Source organism: Seriola aureovittata, chromosome 6 (genome assembly GCF_021018895.1).
Source record: "Seriola aureovittata isolate HTS-2021-v1 ecotype China chromosome 6, ASM2101889v1, whole genome shotgun sequence".
In the NCBI taxonomy this organism is placed as follows: Eukaryota; Metazoa; Chordata; class Actinopteri; order Carangiformes; family Carangidae; genus Seriola; species Seriola aureovittata.
This window is the reverse complement of record NC_079369.1, coordinates 14036188-14053503: the sequence shown is the minus strand read 5'-3', so window position 1 is coordinate 14053503 and position 17316 is coordinate 14036188. Positions and strand designations below refer to the sequence as shown.

The following is a 17316-nucleotide window of genomic DNA, read 5'->3' as shown; positions in this document are numbered from 1 at the left end:
ATTTCTTCTTCCTCAAAATATCTCCTTATTTTGAAAACTTGCGGTAAGTCTGGAACAACGACTATTGTTCCTTTCCCACTTTACCACGCAACAATAATTAGCTGTGATTACAAAGTATCTCTTGAGAAATTGGGACAGAACAATTTAGTTCATTGTCCTCAGAAATTAGAGTTGCCCTTCCTTTGCTTGTCTTTCTCCCCTATTGGATTCATCTGTTCTTCAGTCTGCCAGGAAGAACACACCACTAATCAAGCAAACTATTTGATTGGCCTGGAAAGATTTCATTCGGGCTAATTTGGCTTAATAAACAGTTGTGTCAAATGATTGGGATGAGTGCAATTCCAGACCTATTAAAGAATGTGTATTAAAGAAGGTGCTCTCAGTATTGTCAGTATTTACATACGACCTTGCACATTTGCACACAGCCTGTGTTTCCTGAAACGTGTGGCTGGGAGCACACCAATAAAAAAAAAAAAAAAGTAATCAGCCCTGAAGAACAATTTGTTTAGTCATATGTGCGAATTTTGACAAATTGAAAAACCTTCAAAGATTGTTGTTGACTCTGTAATAAGTTTAAGCATCTACAGCAATAGCCGGCATAAATTTTTTATGCCTTGGTGAGCAACCTCTGTATTTAGAACAGGAATGTTTTATGGAAATAAGCTATATGTATTTAAAACTTATAATTGTGTTCCTTTATACTTGCACAAAGCAGTTACTTTTAAATTAGTAGAATTAATCGGAATGCAAAATTGAAGGGAGGAATGTCTGTCCACAGTGATGAATGCTTAAGTAAGATTTTGCTTCAATTAAAATTTCAGGCAATTATTCTAAAAGATTATTGACCTCTAAAGGGACTGGTGAGGTCACATATTTTCCTCTGTCTTTGCAGTATAGTATTCATCTTCATTAGAGAGAACAATTGAAGGCGTTTTCTGCTCGTACTAGAGGGTATTAACGCAGACAGATTATCCTCTGCACAGTTCACTAATAAAGTTGATTTTTATTATTGCCTGTCCAGGTAAAGGGAGATTTTGAAGCATTGTTTTCCTCACACTGACCTGTTCCTCCTCTTCATCAGTGCTTTCTAGACTTCCTTGTACTTTCAGAAAGACATGCAATGGTCTTTTTTTTTTTTGTTATTGTGTCAATATGAAGATTGCTGTAGTTTTGTTTTGTCAGAAAATCATCTCGGCTTGGGTTTTAGACCGGGAACTGTGACTGTCCCAGTACATTACAATACTGTGTAGTTTTAATGGAAGTTAATGTAGGGCTCTTTGTGCTACACTGAAGAACCAGACCTTTTTTTTTTTCTTCGTTTTACTACATCTAATTGATACATTAAGGCAATTTGCATAACATTTGGTCCAACCCTTTTCCTAGTAGTGTGGGACTATTCAACTTAAAAAAAAAAAAAAAAAAAAAAGTGTCACCATTTCAAAGTTCCTAGAAAAATTTAAAAGTGGAAAAAAAAATTCACAGATGTTCTCTGTTGCTGAGCAGCTATGTTTCCAAATTATAATACATCAACTTGATGAATTATAGTTGTGATAACACTATACTTGACACAAAACCGTTCTGCTTTCAAATGTGTTGCAATCACGAATAAATGGATCTTTCAGTCGTTTCAAAGTATACAGAGCATTCGCTGGGTTTACAGTGCAAAATGCCATACCTTTTGTTTGAAAAATATGTCCACATTTACACAACACAGAGTACAACACGGCAAGGTGAAGCAAATTGGAACTGTTGGCCTCTGCTGAATCATATTACTAGTGACCATATATCATTTTTTTATAGGTCACAAGTGAAGCACATCTGTTTCCACTTGGCTAAGTTTCCACACAAAACATTTGAATGGAGATTCTTCACCTATATCTGTTGCTCTCCTTTGCTTGTTTAAACCACCATGTCTCTCATACATCAAACCCCAGGAAGAGCAAAAGGCTGTTTTTGCACCACAGAGCGTGTTTCTGAAAAAGGGTTGATTATAGAGCACAGCTGAAGGAGTGCTAATATTCTCTAATGTTTACTTCACGACACAGTTTGCTTTAAATGATTTGTTTATGTCGTGTGGTCTTTTAACAGTCAACTTATTTGACAGTTGTGCAAGCCAGAGCCCAGCTTGCCCACACTGGACCTTGCTTTTTTCAAATTTGATCTCAAAGCCCCTCATGTGTTTGACTTCTTTTTAATTGCTTCCTGTCTGCTGGGTCAATTATATGTCCTGGGCTCTTTTTAGGGGGGACTGGCTCTAGCAGCATTTTTTTTTTTTTTTTTTTTTGGACAGACAGAGTGATTAAATAACTGAAATCTGAGCAGAATGATGAGATCATTCATTGGGACTTGATTTGATATTTAATTTGGTGTGCCAGCTCACAGCACATGTTGATTTACATTTAGACAGAAGGTGAATTTTTTTTTTTTGGGGGGGGGGCTGTCTTTCTTAAGTCTGAGACCAAGAAAACTGTATTGATTTTAAAAGGCTTAAGACAGCCTTCTTTTATCCATTATTGATTCTGGGTCAGATGCACCCTGGTGTAAATACCTTATTGCTATTGTATTTAACACAAAATATGAACCTTAAGAAAAAAACTCAGAAGATTAACCAGTTGTTGGCAAGCAAATGGAAAATACATAAAAACAGGTTTTACATACATATGATAATCCATTTGTTTTTAATTAACCCCAACAGCAAAGTGAAAGCAAAACTAATGTCCGTGTCAACCTGCACTCTGTTTAGTTTCCAGGATGCTGCTGAACATAATAATGGTTGATAATATATTGTTTCAAAGTGTCTGGCTACACTTTGGATAAATCTTTAGGACTTTAAAAGAAAAATCTGTAATACGACTGCTAACATATTCATATGAAACAATTGGTAGAAGTCTAAATATGAAAAAAAAAACTAAAATTGAAAGTAGCATCCAGCTGTCCTCTCATGTTAAAATCCATACAAACCAAGTCTCATTAGAGAGCTTTAAATTGTATTATTATTTATTACATCATTGGCCACAGGTTGAAACTCTGCATCTTACTGGAGAGCTTTGTAAGTATAGTCAGACTTACACAATCAAAATTATACACAGTAAAACCTCTTTTTTTTTTTTTTTTTTTTTTTTTTTTTTTAAAAGAAGCCAGTACAAGCTCTGGTGCCTCCTTAAATCAGCTCTGTGCCCAGTTCATCCCGTGCAAGAAACAGGGCAGCTCCTCGAGGTGCTGCAGAAGTGAGGTGGAAACTCCAAGCTGCATGGTTACCCATGGCTACATAAATATTAACCAAGTCTCCACTGTGTAGAGAGGCTTTCTTTGATTATGAGTCTACTCCGAGAGTTTGATATCCAAGGAGGCCACTAAAGCCAGCTTGAGAAAATTGATGAGAGAATACTGAAAAAAGTCGGTGCAGTTGTAATTCGGAGGAGTTTCCCCTTGGTTTGGAACAGATCAAGCTGCCGGATTTCATGCAAACGAAGCAGGGAAAGAAACACCACCAGCTCGCAGTTCTCGTACTTAAAGCTTCACTTTGAACTTTTTTGCTCTATAATGGCTGGGAGGCATGTGACAAGAAGAAAGTGTGTCCTAAAACTGATCCTTTTATCTGCACTTTGCACCAAACAACACTAAGCAACTGTAAGCTTAAACAATGTCTCAATGAAAGATTTGAACTCAAGTACGTGACACAAGCAGACTCTGTTGAGTGAGTCTAGGTCAAGCCCAGAGAAGTTGAATGAAATGAGAAAAGAAAGAAGGTCAAAAACAAACGACGGAGTGATCGAAGTTCGACGTGGCTTTGTTAATTGTGCTCTGGTGCATACAACCTGCGGCCACATCGTTGTCTGTCATCAGCGAGAGGACGCTGATTTGTCGGGGTCAGCAGCGGCCCTGTGACTGGTCATGTGTGCCTGAGATGTCAATCATGTGCAAATATTTTTGGGAAGGAACCAATAAGCATTGTTAGGTGAACAATTGAAGGTTAAGAGGCAGGCTTGGAGCCACATGGGAAATGGGGAGACGTTTGCTCTCTCCATGGATGGCTGAGGTTTGTCTGAAGCATCTGCTGCCATTTTCATCTGATATGAAAACAGAAAAACACAGCAGTTACATCTTCACTACCCTTCCAACGTGCACTTAAATTTTCAGTTTTGTTGGAATATATAGATATACTTGATATTTTAAAATGCGGTGATCATTTTCTGCCCTTGTTTTTCACCTTCTGAATGTGTTTGGGCTGCGTAGAAGAGCCACCATTTATTATGCACCATTTGGTAAGTGATTATGTGCAATATTGTGCTGCATTTGCAAGACATGACTATATCAGAGTTCATCATAAACACTTGCACATAAAGAATTTATGTGCAAACGCCGTGACTCGTCAAAGAAATGACTGCATGTATTTGGGGTCAGAAGCACAAGGTGTTCTACAATTAGAAAAAAAAAAAAAGTTAATTATTGTGTGAGTCAGACTGAAATCTCTGGTTTTACCTGGTTTTTATTTCATCTGGTCGTGAATTTGACAGTTGAGTGAATTATGTTCATCCAGAAGAAAAAGCAATACGCGTCTAATGCCCTCTGTTGACAATCTGAGGAAGCAGATTCAAATGAATTCATGCAAAATGGCAGTTTAAACCGCTCATCGCTGAAGCCATATAGAGACACCACATGTGTTTTTAGTCTTGGCTTATAAATAAACATTTCTCCAGATATGGATACCTGCCACTGGGTGACCTTTTATTACATCTGTTTTCTCTTTTTTGTCCCTTGCACCAAAAAAAAAAAGAAAAAAAAGAAAAAGAAAAAACAGGCAGTATTATTATGTAAAATTATGCTTATGAAAACATAAGTCTGCCTCTCTCCTGTGTTCACCTTCACCTGGCAAGCATGACTCAACTTCACATTTCCCCATAGTGGGTGAAAGACAGTTTTTATTGAAGCCAGGTGTGGACCGACGTCCTGTCTGATAATGTTTCTGGACAGAATTCCTCAACCAGATCATAACATGTTCCAAGGCTTCAACAAATGCAGAGATCAACATAAAACAGTTGTGACCTACATGTGTTTTGTTTATTTATAGGCTTTCTTATTCAAAGATAGAGGCTCGAAGGAAATAAAAAAAAAAAGTAACAGCTGAACTGAAAATTTAATTTTTTTGGAAAAATGCATTGATCTATTTTATGAGGTTTTAATGAAAATAAAAATCATATATTAGAGCCCAGCTTCATTTCAAAAGCTGTGTCCCTTTAGAATTCCTGTACAAAATAATCACCTGCATTTTACTGTGCATACAAATTGTGGATCACCAGCGAAGCAGCAGCTTACAGTACCAGAGTGCAAGGGTCAAAGCCACAGCAGCCTGCCAAAATTCCCTTGACTGCTGTATGGTGTCATGAATCATGTAAAAGAAAAGTCGAGTGGGGGAAAAAAAAAAAAAAAAAAACTCAAAATTGAGGAGAGATTCTTGGTTTGAAAAACTGCTTGGCTCCACACACCAGCAGGACCAGCAGCAGAAGCTTGACCACTGCTGCTCGGGCCAGCCTGTTATCCTGTGGGGCCAGTTGGAGTGAGTGAGTGACTGAGTGAGTGAGTGAGTGAGTGAGTTAGTGAGTGAGGAGGAGGGGAGGGGGGTCTGCCTGTACTTCCATATTCCTTTTGATGCTTGGTAGTATTACAGTAAAATGAGTCCTCTGTCATTGGTTGAATAGGCTGGGCTGTCTAGGGCCTCTCATGCCCAAAAGGAAGCCAGTGTTGCATCTCTAAACAGCAAAGGAGCCACAATGAGGGGGGTGAATTGATAACCTCCTTCGTTTTATAGTATGATGTAGTTGAATCTTCTGAATGTGAAAAAAAGAAAAGGGGGGGAAAAAAAACCCAGAGCTGAGTCCTGCCGGGCATGATAGTAAGTTAATGTGATTAGTGTCGTGCACGGGTCTAGACTCCGAGTCATCGCGAATCTGGAATCCATGTCTGGTTTTGGTGGAGTCCTCCGCTCAGACAGCTCCTGCAGACGGCAGCCTGCTCTCCTCTGCACTGGCGCTGTTTACTGGAAGCCCGCTCCGCGCTGCTTCTACCAAGTGTCTCAACACTGTGAGCGGGATCTTTTCCAGAGGCGAGCCGCCGAAACTTGCCCAGTCTTCACAGCCTCATTCAGAAGAAACCAGGAGGAGAGCAGCGTCGGCGGCTAAAGTATCGGGGAGCGCTGGTCTTCTCCCCGTCACCAGACACTGAAAAAGCCCACACTTCTTCTCCGTCCCTCTCAGTCACTCTTATCTTCTTTTTTTTTTTTTTTCAATTTTTTTTATTTTTTATATTTATTTCCTTTGGGTCCCCGAGCTCCTCTTCTCTCCTAGTTTGCTGTTGCTGCTTCGGGAGTGGGGGCGCACAGAGGAGAGAGAGAGAGAGAGAGACGACAACAGATGAGCTGCTCAGAGGTGCATGTGAGCTGTTGATGAGTTTGGACTGAGCGCACAGCAGCACCTTGCTTGCCATGGAAGTGTGTGTCCGGTGCAGGGGAATGTACGGGCTGAGAGGGGGACCTGCCGCCTGATAGCCAGCCTCTGTCCCAGATCAGGGGAGCATGCCTCAGACCTGCAGACGCACTCTCTTCGCTGCAGCGGAGTTCCCATCAGACTGACATTTTTACCATTCACATCTGCTCTGCACTGACAACATTTTAGCCTTGTTCGGCTTCACTGCTTTTCAAGAAAGGTAAGAGTAGTTTTCTTCTTCTTCTTCGTCTTCGTCTTCGTCTTCTTCTTCTTCTTCTCCTTCTCCTTCTGCGCCACCACTTTATGAACCAGACCCAGAGCAGTGTCTTGACTAGTTGATGTGGAGTGTAGTAACTTTTCTGTCTTTGCTTGGCCACTTCTGAGCCTTGCATTGTTTTCGGGGACTTGTTTAAAAAAGAAAAAAAAAGACATCACTGAAGTCTTAGTGTATTTTAGCTACTTTTTAAAAGTATAAAAGGTCAGATTTTACTGGAGGAGGGGAGGCATACTTTGGTTTGAATAATGAGTAAGTCTTTAAAACACAACACCTCTTTTAAAGTCATTTAAAGAGTCCGAGGGGTTAATTGAAAAATGGTTAATGAAAACACAACCAGATGTGGATGGATTTTTTCGCCTGCAGAGTTTGGCTGAATGGAAACTATTTTTTTTTTTTTTTAAAGTGGGGGAGCAGCGCGTTTGCGTGAACCAGAACATGTAAAAGCGGCATTTAAGTGGAATTTGTGCCTCTAAAGTTGAGGTGGAGTTTGGTGCTGGTGGTGGTAGTGGTGCTGGTCACCGAGGTTTTTTTTTTTTTTTTTTTAAATCCACTGATGGTCTTGTTGGTTTGAATAGGGATTTATGCTGGACGCTGTGACCTGAGAAGCGATGTCGGTGTAATTCTTGAGAGCATTCACAGGCTAATCCATTATAATTGGGGCCAGGCTATTTGTCCAAAGAAAGAAAAGAAAGAAGAAGTAGAAGAAAAAAAGAAAACAGTCAAGCCTCGCCTACCAATGTAATAATTAGTTTTGGCCAGAGATAGCCCATGATGCAATGAGCTACAATCGTAGGAAATGTCATGGATCTGAACCAAAGGGCGAAATAAAAATGAAAACATACGTGAAGGGGAGGCGTATTTGGCTGCTTGGACTTTACTCAAACGCAGTCGGCGTAGAGTGGCAGTAAAATTAGATCCTTTTACTGCACATTTATTATTTAGGCCTACCGATTCCGAACGCGTCTTGTCAACCATGTGTTAAAGAGTAGGGGAGCAGACGCGCACATGCGGTGCGGTGTGTGCCTCTCCTGGCCCGAGAAACAACACAGCGGCCAGCCGGTGATGCACAGCAGCAATCCACACAGTGATCGATCAGTGCTTTGGGGATAAATTTAGCTCCAGCCTTCATGTGCCCCACTGGCTTTTTTTTTTGTTGTTGTTGTTGTTGTTGTTGTTTTTTGGTGGTGCGTCTCATCTTGGGAGAGAGAGAGAGAGAGAGAGAGAAAGCTACGAATTCCTGCCTGGATTAGGGTCCATGAATGTGTCTCATGTCTATGTTTGGTCTCTGAATGTCTCTCTGTAGGACACATTCGTCATAGCTGTTCTGTAGTGGAATATAGATACTGTAAAATATGACATGTTGAGTTTTTACAATTAAATATGTATTCAAATGATCAAATACAACAATCCTAGTTGAATAGGAAATGCTGCACAACCTTTTCTAAGACTTTATCCTTGAGATGATGAAGTGGCTTTATGGCCCTCACCATAGTGACATTCAGTTAAATACAAAGGCAGTTCAGCTGTGAATAAGTCTTGAGTTTTTTAGGACTGTGTATGAAATAAGCTAATACATGCTTTTATCAGGCTTCAGGGGCTACACTGCTCCTTCAAGCTTCTCTATTGGGGAACTCCATTTTCTCATGTTTGTGCATAAAAAAATTAAAACAAATCTTTGAATTAATGCAAGTGCAAATTCCAGCTGTTTGGAAGGAACATATTAGCATATCAAAGTGGTCAGAGCCCTCGCACAATGGAAGGAGTCGTATTTTCTGCCACAGGTTTTGGCTGAGCCTGAAAAGGCTCGAGAGTAAGTGTGTGAGCTGGTAAAACTGAAAGACTTGTGCATCTTCCCCCCATTCTTGTAAGTAGGTCTGTGTGACATCTTGTGTATAACATAATCTCGCTTGAATTTGTTTATGTGTTGGTGTGGGAGAATGGCAGCTTTCACACAAGAGAGTAATTGTACAGTGACTCACAAAGAGTAAATAGTGTAATGCTGGGGAAAAAAAGAAGAAAAAATCAGTTGGTCAAGGTGGAATATCACGCGCAATTTTATATTCTCAAACAAGGTTTATTGTAAATATTACTGTTTGAATTCTTCATTGTAACAGCTGAAAAATAGTTATTCCGTTTATCAGCGTCTGAAAAACAGGTGTATCTACACTCAATGGAGTTAATACAAACTACTTGTGTGTGCGGATTTAAGAAGGAAACTGTCTTCTCAAATGTCTCGTTGCTTGATATCTTTAGCTCGAGCATGCCATTATGAGCATTTTACCGTTGAGCCCAGCCTGAGAGAGTACCTTTTTTTCCAGTCTGTAGCCTTGTTTCAGTGGAAGTGCGTCCGGTTTCAAAGAACTGCAGCTGCTCTTGATCTGCTAGAGCACCAGATTGCCTCTCTTTGCTTGTGCGTTCACCTCGACTCGCGGATCAATACGGCCCAGCACACTTCTATGTGGGTTTTGGGGGAGACAAAGTGCGACATATCACTCGATTCTCAACTCTTTAAATCATCCTCTTGCAGCACCACGAGACTCTTAAGCCAGTGAGTGTGAAGGAGTGAGTGGGTGTGAACGCATTCAAAAATTGTGACATTACGGACTGTTGCTTCATTTTCTGCTGGGATGTTTTTTCGCCCCCAGATCAGCAGCTGAGGTTTTGTACTGTCTACGGATATTTGACTGGTGCATTAAACAGATCATAAGGCAGCTTTCATAGCCTCTGCAGATTTTAAATATATAACATCAAGCCAGGAACTTCCACTCTGGCTTTATTAAGGTAATTTGTTATGGATTTAATTCAATTTGAGCTCACACACACTGACCAATGGCAACGTTTTGTTCACTTTGTTTTTGTTGCACTGTCTCACAAGCGTGGATATCAGCCTGTTGTCTTTGTGTGAGAAGCGATTGGCGCATCCATATGACTGAATTAAAGGATGCATCGTGGCTGAATGGATTGTTTGTGCCCAGCGTTAGACTATAGGGATGTTGGGCTTTTGTCCAGAGTGAACACCAAATTCAAGCTGATCTTCTTTTTCTTTTTTCTTTTTTCTTTTTTTTTTGTTATTTCCGTAGCATCACTGCCTTCGATAGCTAACAGTGTGTAAGGGGACGAGGATTTCAAGTTGCATTTCTCACCAATGGTGATGTTACCTCTTCTAAGCAAATCAGGAGGTTGTGAATGTGTCTGAAGTAGAGGATTGCAGGGAGTTCAAGCATTTAGATTTACATCCCGTTGCTTGTTTGGCACATAAATTGTGGGTTTGTGTTTTCAGATGTAATCTTTTCTGCTGCTAACCACCTACATGGAGCCATACTGTGCGGATAACTGCTTGCCATTAAAGCGAATAAACAAGGCTGTAAAAGAAAGCTATGGCAAATTTGATGCAATGTGCAGGCCTTTGGTGGGCCAGAATACCTCCCCTTTCATGACTGATTTTATTTTACGATTGGCAATCAGTAAAACGCTGTGCGCCAGTGTGTTCCCCTCCCTGCCATTTTGTGAAACATTTGTTTCCACTTGCCAAAGGCCTCTGGTGCAGCAGGGGATTTGGTACCCCTGAAATGGCAGGTGAAACTTTCTGCTTGCCTAAATAATTTCCTAGCAGAACATTACACAGCAAGGACATAGGCGGTGAAAAGTAAGGGTCAATTCAAACTCTGGTGACAAGGAGCAACATGGATATTAGCCGATGGCTCTCGTATAGCACTCTGTGCTCTGGTTAAGAGGCAGCCTCCCTGAGCTTATCTGGCATCTCTTGTTCATAGCTTCACTCAGTTCGTGCTCTGAAAGGTATTCCGAAGAAAAAGGAAGTGCAAAGTGCAAAACTGGGTCGTGAAAAGTCCGGTCCTCTGGTCGTAAAACGAGGTGTGACATATTGGCCTGGTTTCTGACCGTACCCTCCGTATTCAGCATCATGTTGAAAACACTACCTGGGTTTCGGATAAGATAAGCTGCGTGCTATTAGCGGTGTGTGTTTAGGTCAGGCTAATAAAGCACTGGGCAAAAGAAAAAAAAAAAAAACTTTACAGGAATTTATCAACATAGTGGGATTTTTAAAGTCATTTTTACAGATTATTATTTTACAGACAAAAATTGAAGCAGTTGAATGAGCAGTAGTTACTTTCTATTGGATAATTTAAGGATAATTAGAAAATTACTAATATATTTATAATGATTGGAAATTGCTTAATTGTTTTCATAATTACATTTTAAACATGATAGATATTTTACTTGCTCTCATTTAATTAGTTACATTTATTATTTTTTTAATTTAAAGACTAACAATATAGACAACACACACACACACACACACACACACAAACACACTCTCACACACACACACAAGCGCACACACACACACACACACACCACACACACACACACACACACACACTAACCCTGTCTCATTCTTTGGGCTATGTGAACAGGACTTGTCCTTATCTGTGCACAGCTGCAACACTATTTGGGAAAATATTCAATTTCTGTGTGACAGAGGAGAACCTGGGAGGCAAGGCTCTAAGCAAACAGCAGTTATTGCGGCTCCGCCATAGCAGCCGAGAGCAAGGCCTGGCTGGGAGAGAGGGGGGATCTGCGGACGTCTGCCAGGGGAAGAAGTAATGTCTCGGCTGGATTATAGGAGAGCGAAGCACATCCACACTTAAAAGCCCCTTTTCCAACAAGACAGGGCTGTTATTTAGGAATGGTGTGGGTAAACATGCCAGAGCAATATATTTCTTCCATATAGGCTGCTGTTGTCCTTGACGGTTGTGACTCATTGCAAGTGAGAAAAGTTTTACTCCCCGTGCCTTTTTTTTTTTTCTTTTTTCTTCTTTTTTCAAAAATAATTTCATGTTGGCTGTGGGCGTTCTTCACTATATTGAGACCGGCATTATCCCAGCGAAGTTCAAAACTGGTAAGCAATGTTCAACATTACAATATAATTTTTCTTCATTCAAATGGCTGATTTTTTTTTTTTTTTTTTTTTAGTTTAATTTTTTTTTTGGGGGGGTCTGTACTTTAGACGTAGCTCTGGCTGTCTATCAAATCATTTGCATATCTATTATGTTGAGTTTAGCAATTAATTGAACTATGATACCAAATTTAAAACTGCAGTCTACAGCAACATCTGAAATAGCAACAATCCACTAAAGCTATATATAGAAGAAAAAAAAAAACAATAGTATGTCTTGAAGTGGGTGAAAGTGGAAATAAGAGCAGGTTATGATTCAATGAAAAATGTTGGTAGATCTTCATCTTCTGTGCATACTGAGAGTGCTTCAAAAACTACAGTAGTGGCTCACCTACATTAAAGTCTTTACGTTGGAATGCAGTTTGCATTGATTTTTTATGATCAAATAGACCAAACAATGAGTGAAAAAATATGAGATATACAAGTAAATGCACTTCAAAACATTGTGTACTGGCGAATTAGCAGTTGAAATCCTTCGTAGGTGCGTATTATATATATACTATAATGTAAAGTATATGCATCACCACATATTTCCTCCTATAAGCTTATTTGGTTATCTGGTTTGGCAGATTTGGAGGACTGAGGGCTTGATAAATGATATTTTATTGTACAGTATTTAGTTGGGGGAGTGTGGAAGCTTTGTTCTTGCAATGTAGTTGCCAAGTCAGATGGAGTTGAGCGTCTGGTCTGGGAGTTTCAGAGGAATATCACAGGCATGGTAAGTTGCTGAAAACTAAGCTAATCAACAAAATAATTGTCTGTTCAATTGCCACCATGCCAGAGACATCAAACACAGCCGAGGTTGAAAAAACAATCAAATTATCTCTTAATGATTGCTCACGCTGACAGATGAGCACTTGTGAGTTGGTTTTGTTTGGAGGCGACATATGTGAGGAAGAGGGAAGTTTGTGGTGGCTCACTCGAATTCAGTTTACATTTTTAGAATCTACACCGATATCTATCATCACCTGTAATGAAAACAATTTTAGCTTATGATGTGGTTTTTGGCATTGAAACAGAGAGAACTGTATTAGTCTATTAATTTTCTGCAGTGAATCATGAATCCTGCTGCTTTTATCCTCGCAGTGCCCTCCATGTGTGGTCCACCAAAAATGTTTCTGTTTCCTCTGCAGACTAAAGTTTGGCCCCTATGTCTGTTCTCCCTCCCTCGCTGTCTCTCGCTCTCTCTCTCTCTCTCTCTCCCCTTCTCCTTTTCTCCCTCCCTCTCTCCCCCTCTCTCTCTCTCTCTTTCTCTTTCTTTCTCTCTCTGCGTAGATAATGTCTCTGCAAATGATTTAACCGCCCTCGTTGAGGCTCCTTCCAGTAATTGAACAAGCAGAGACTGGGTGCTTTACAGGAAAACAACAGTCATATTATCTCAGATCTCCACTACTCTGAGATTCAACAAAAACTCTACCTTGGATTGGACTTTGCCGACTACGTCGCCATCTGAATTGAAGAAAAAGGAATCAGGTTTGCTTTCTCTCTGGAAAAAAAAAAAAAAAAAAAGAATAGAAAGAAAAAAAAAAAAGTCACGGCAAAATGGGTGCCATTAATTTCCTGTTGGCGCGATATATTGAAAGTGTCGCTTGATTGGAATGCATGTCTTGCAAGATCCACCTGGGGCTAAAGTGCAGCCTTGGGTGGTACTTGGTTGACTTAAGAAGCATGCGCGTTAGAGAGAAGCTCGCTAATAATTAATCAGAAATGTGTTTTGACACAATGAGAATGCTTGTAGCAATACTTAGTGCGCACATTTGTGCCAATTTTGTAATTATATTGCATTAGAATTATAGTAGAATTGCAGATAAACTTATGAACACGTATGCATAATTTACATTATGTATTATTGTTGTTGTTGTTATTATTATTATTATTATTATTATTATGCTTTTGACAGACAAATCTCTTGGCATGAAAATATGTCTCAAACCTTCATATTTCGGTGTGATTGCTTCAGGTTGGAATTTGTTTTGTTTTTTGGCAGAGCAGAGGGAGCTTTGATTGTGTTGCTGTAGAGTAGAATTGACCTTATGTGTCAGAATGAGGTTTTTCTACGCCTTGTTTCATACAGAGCACTCTTAGACTGAAATGGCCTTAGGAGGAGTTGTTCTTGACAGAGATGCATTGTTTCAGGCAGCCAATAAACCACTGCACTGAGTGGCTACATCTGTGAACCTCATCTTGACTACAGTGTGTGGCTAGCAACAACACGGCAACTGTCACAGCTGCACCTGCTGCTGTCTCAGTACAGAGCCTCCCTCTCTGTTGCCCATAGAGCCGCATCACTCTTTTCTCCCTGACAAGCCAGAGGCAATGGTCTCTGGTTTGGGTCAACTGGAGAGAAGCTTCTTGGGAAAACATTTGAAAACAGAGGACAAAATGTCAGTCCCGAAAAGAGATGTTAAAATAAAATTTCTGCCCTCAGGGCCAGGATTTGGTTCCGTTGCAGCCTGGGTATGAAATTCCCGTCTGTAAAACATAGTGGGGTTTAAGAGTGCTGGCTTAGTAAAACCTGACCACCACTTGAGTGTTCATTCTTCAGCGAATTTGTCCAGCTACAGTAACAGTGTGGGGTATGATATGACAGCAAGTTGTCTCCCCATAATATTGTGAATGATGAATACAGATAAATGGAGCTGACTCTTGTGTGTGCGCGCGCGCACACACACACACACACACACACACACACACACACACACCGCTCGTGTATTGAGGCCATTCAGAAGATGATCTGATCAGCTAAGAAGAGATTCAGGAGCATTAAAGGCTTTTAAATCTCATATGTACTCATATTTGCTATGCTGCTGTTAAAAGTCACAGAGCAAGCATCTAGTATTGGAGTAACATAACCAAACCATTTGTGCACACACCTTATTTGGTTGACTGAATACCTGAAAGAGAAAACAACAAGCAAGAAATATATTTGCAGAAAATGACTATTGGATCAATTGTACATCATAACACAGCCATCATGCTGTCTCAGAAAAAGATTATTGGAGGGGAACAATGCCGAGAGGATTTTCAGCCAGGAGAAGTGATGCAACATGTCCACTTTCCTGCTTTCCTGCCAAATTGAATGTAGGAGTGTGAAAAGCAATGCAGGGACATGAGGAGTGGGTCTGACGTGAATGCAGATAGTGTGGGATTAACGCAGGGGAAGATTGAGCGACACTGGCCGGTGACTTCTCTTTACAGCTTTGCTTGTACAGCTGTGCCAGGCCTGGCATTCGCTGCTGCCTGTTGGATCCAACTCCTCCTCCACTGCCGGGGGGCTGGGGGGTTAGGTAATGAACATCTTAAATACTGCAGATAAATTGAGCCCCTGAATGTGTGTGTAGATTATTCGTGTATTTATATTGAAAATTGGAATGCTTAATATTGACACCTTGATGTGTATCTCTGTACGATTTGATCTTTCTGGCAATTTGCACGGGAAAAAAGACACATACAGGCTGCCCTAATCATTCATCATGCCTCCTTCTAAATGAGGTGTGAGGCGGCTCTGCTGGTGTGAATTCTGCTATAAATCACACATACCCTGACTGCTTTAACCATTAGACTGACCTGTTTGTCCGATTCAGCTCCTCAGCTCCTAGCACTGGTTTTAGTAATTAAGACAAGTGTGACAACTGCAGCCTCTACTTCACACCTGGTATGTTTTCACTGGAAGTGAGATGTGGAGAAGCAAGAAGAAATGGAATTAGCCGCGAGCTGACAGTAGTGTTGAGTAGGCTACATTATAGATTCGCTCAAATCAGGAAAGCACATATATGGATAACATATGCACCTTCGACGGCTTGTTTTGGGCTAATATCAAAGACGGTTATTACTTTTGGTCACCACTATAAGACGGTCAATATTATTACTGGGTCGCTGTCCTGTGAAGACCAAGTATGTAGGAAAAGCGGTCTTGTTTTCAGCTTTATGACAAGCACTCTTTAGCTACTGGGTTTTTAAATGGTTTATTTACTTTAAGAAGTCCAGTCCATAAAGGAGCATTTGAATCCTATCTGCAAAACTTTAATCACCAAATTTGGAGACGCATAGTTTCCTTTGGAAGGCAAAAAAAACACTTTATCTCCTCTCTGATCGTCAAACTATTTTAGAAAATAATTTTAGTTGCGTAATCAGTACCGCTAAACTATGACTCTTTAGCTGCACAGTAGATGGAATTCTTGGAGGGCAAAAGTATAATTATAATTTGCTTTTAATTTTTTTTTTTAAATCCAGGTTCCTTGTTTTACAGACAGTTTGACAGCTGCCTAACTACATAAAAAAAGTCAAAGAAGCCTCAAATGAATTTTTCAGGAATTTTTTGGACATAGATGACACTGATTGGTCGTTGGCTAATTAATGAAAGGCTAAAAGGCCAACATCGGCAAGCTAATGTTAACATTTTTGATCTCAATCTGCAATATACCTCTGTTTATGCTGTCATAAGTAATTAGACAGGGGGCATCAGAGTGATCATATGTTTTTGTCCTCATGTTTCACCCAGTGATAAAAATCAAAGCAAGGTTAAATAATGACCGAACAGACAGAACAGCTCTGAGCAAGCTGCACAAATTCTCAAGTACTGCATCTGTGCCAGGCAACGCATGTTTCATTTTTAGCTTCAGCACCAGCAGCTGAACCAGTGTGATGAGTGCTATTCTGTGGTAGTTGATGGAAATGGGGGAAAAAGGCAGTGTAAAGAGGACAGTCAAATGGAGAGGGGGGGGGTGTAACGGGTGCATTTTTGTCATTGCAAAAAGTGGAGCCAGTGGCATTTCTGTCATTCATCAGCCTGAGCTGATTACCAGTGAGTCTGGAGTGAGCTGACAGGATGCGGCTCCTGCAGCCATTACCATCAGAAATAGGTCCAGCAGGCCCAGGGGTAGGCGAGGAGCTGCAGCTCCAAGAGGCCGAGACCTGCCTAAAGGATGGAAAAGTTTGCTGTGCTTTGCCCGATAACATCTCTCTGAGAACGGAGGTGGGGTAGTATATTTTGTTTAGATATTTAGCATGGCTTTAAAAGTTCAGCTTATGATGAACCCCAGGAACTTTTGCTCTGTAAATGGCATTACTGAAATGTAGCTACGGGACTATGAAGTTGAACAGTGAGCGGAGAGATGGTGAATGTTGCAGACACTGCAACACCTACTCACTTTACTGCAAGGGCCAAAAAAGACAAATAAATCTTTTACTCTCTCACCTAAAAAGGCTTGTGGCTTCCTGCGCATACTTGAAGCAGTGTAGTAACAGGGGGGGTGGGGTGGGGGGGGGGGGTGGGGGCAGACATTACTTGGGGACAGTACAAAAATATTCTGAAGTCATTGCCACAAGACGCTCTCAGCTGCGTACTTGGTATTTAAACTTTAACAGAAGTTAAACATTTTGCGCCGAGACAGAAAAGTGTAATGAAGCTTTCATAACTCGATTCATACAACTGGAGCATGCAGAAATAGCCCCAAACAATAGTCCTAATTGATGGTGTAGATATTTTGGTGTATGAAACATAAAGGGATGGCGGAGATGGAAAGTATTCACAGGACAGGACTAAATGTTTATCAGCTAAGAATTTCTCCTTTACAGTT

General features: G+C 40.5%; 1 protein-coding gene across 42 annotated transcripts in view; it reads left to right on the top strand.

Moving 5' to 3' along the window:
- The window catches only part of adgrl2a (adhesion G protein-coupled receptor L2a), a 116768-nt gene that overhangs the window by 16028 nt on the left and 83424 nt on the right, over nt 1-17316 (top strand). For 6 of the 42 annotated variants that reach the window (XM_056377916.1, XM_056377891.1, XM_056377914.1 and 3 more), the window contains exon 1: nt 5608-6702. The exons of 1 other annotated variant lie outside the window; for it this stretch is intronic. The gene's annotated coding sequence lies outside the window, so the exon portion shown is untranslated. Of the gene's footprint in view, nt 1-5545; nt 6703-11372; nt 11681-13012; nt 13211-17316 lie in introns of those variants that run through there. 35 more of the 42 variants (XM_056377882.1, XM_056377915.1, XM_056377880.1 and 32 more) reach the window with 16 other exon arrangements.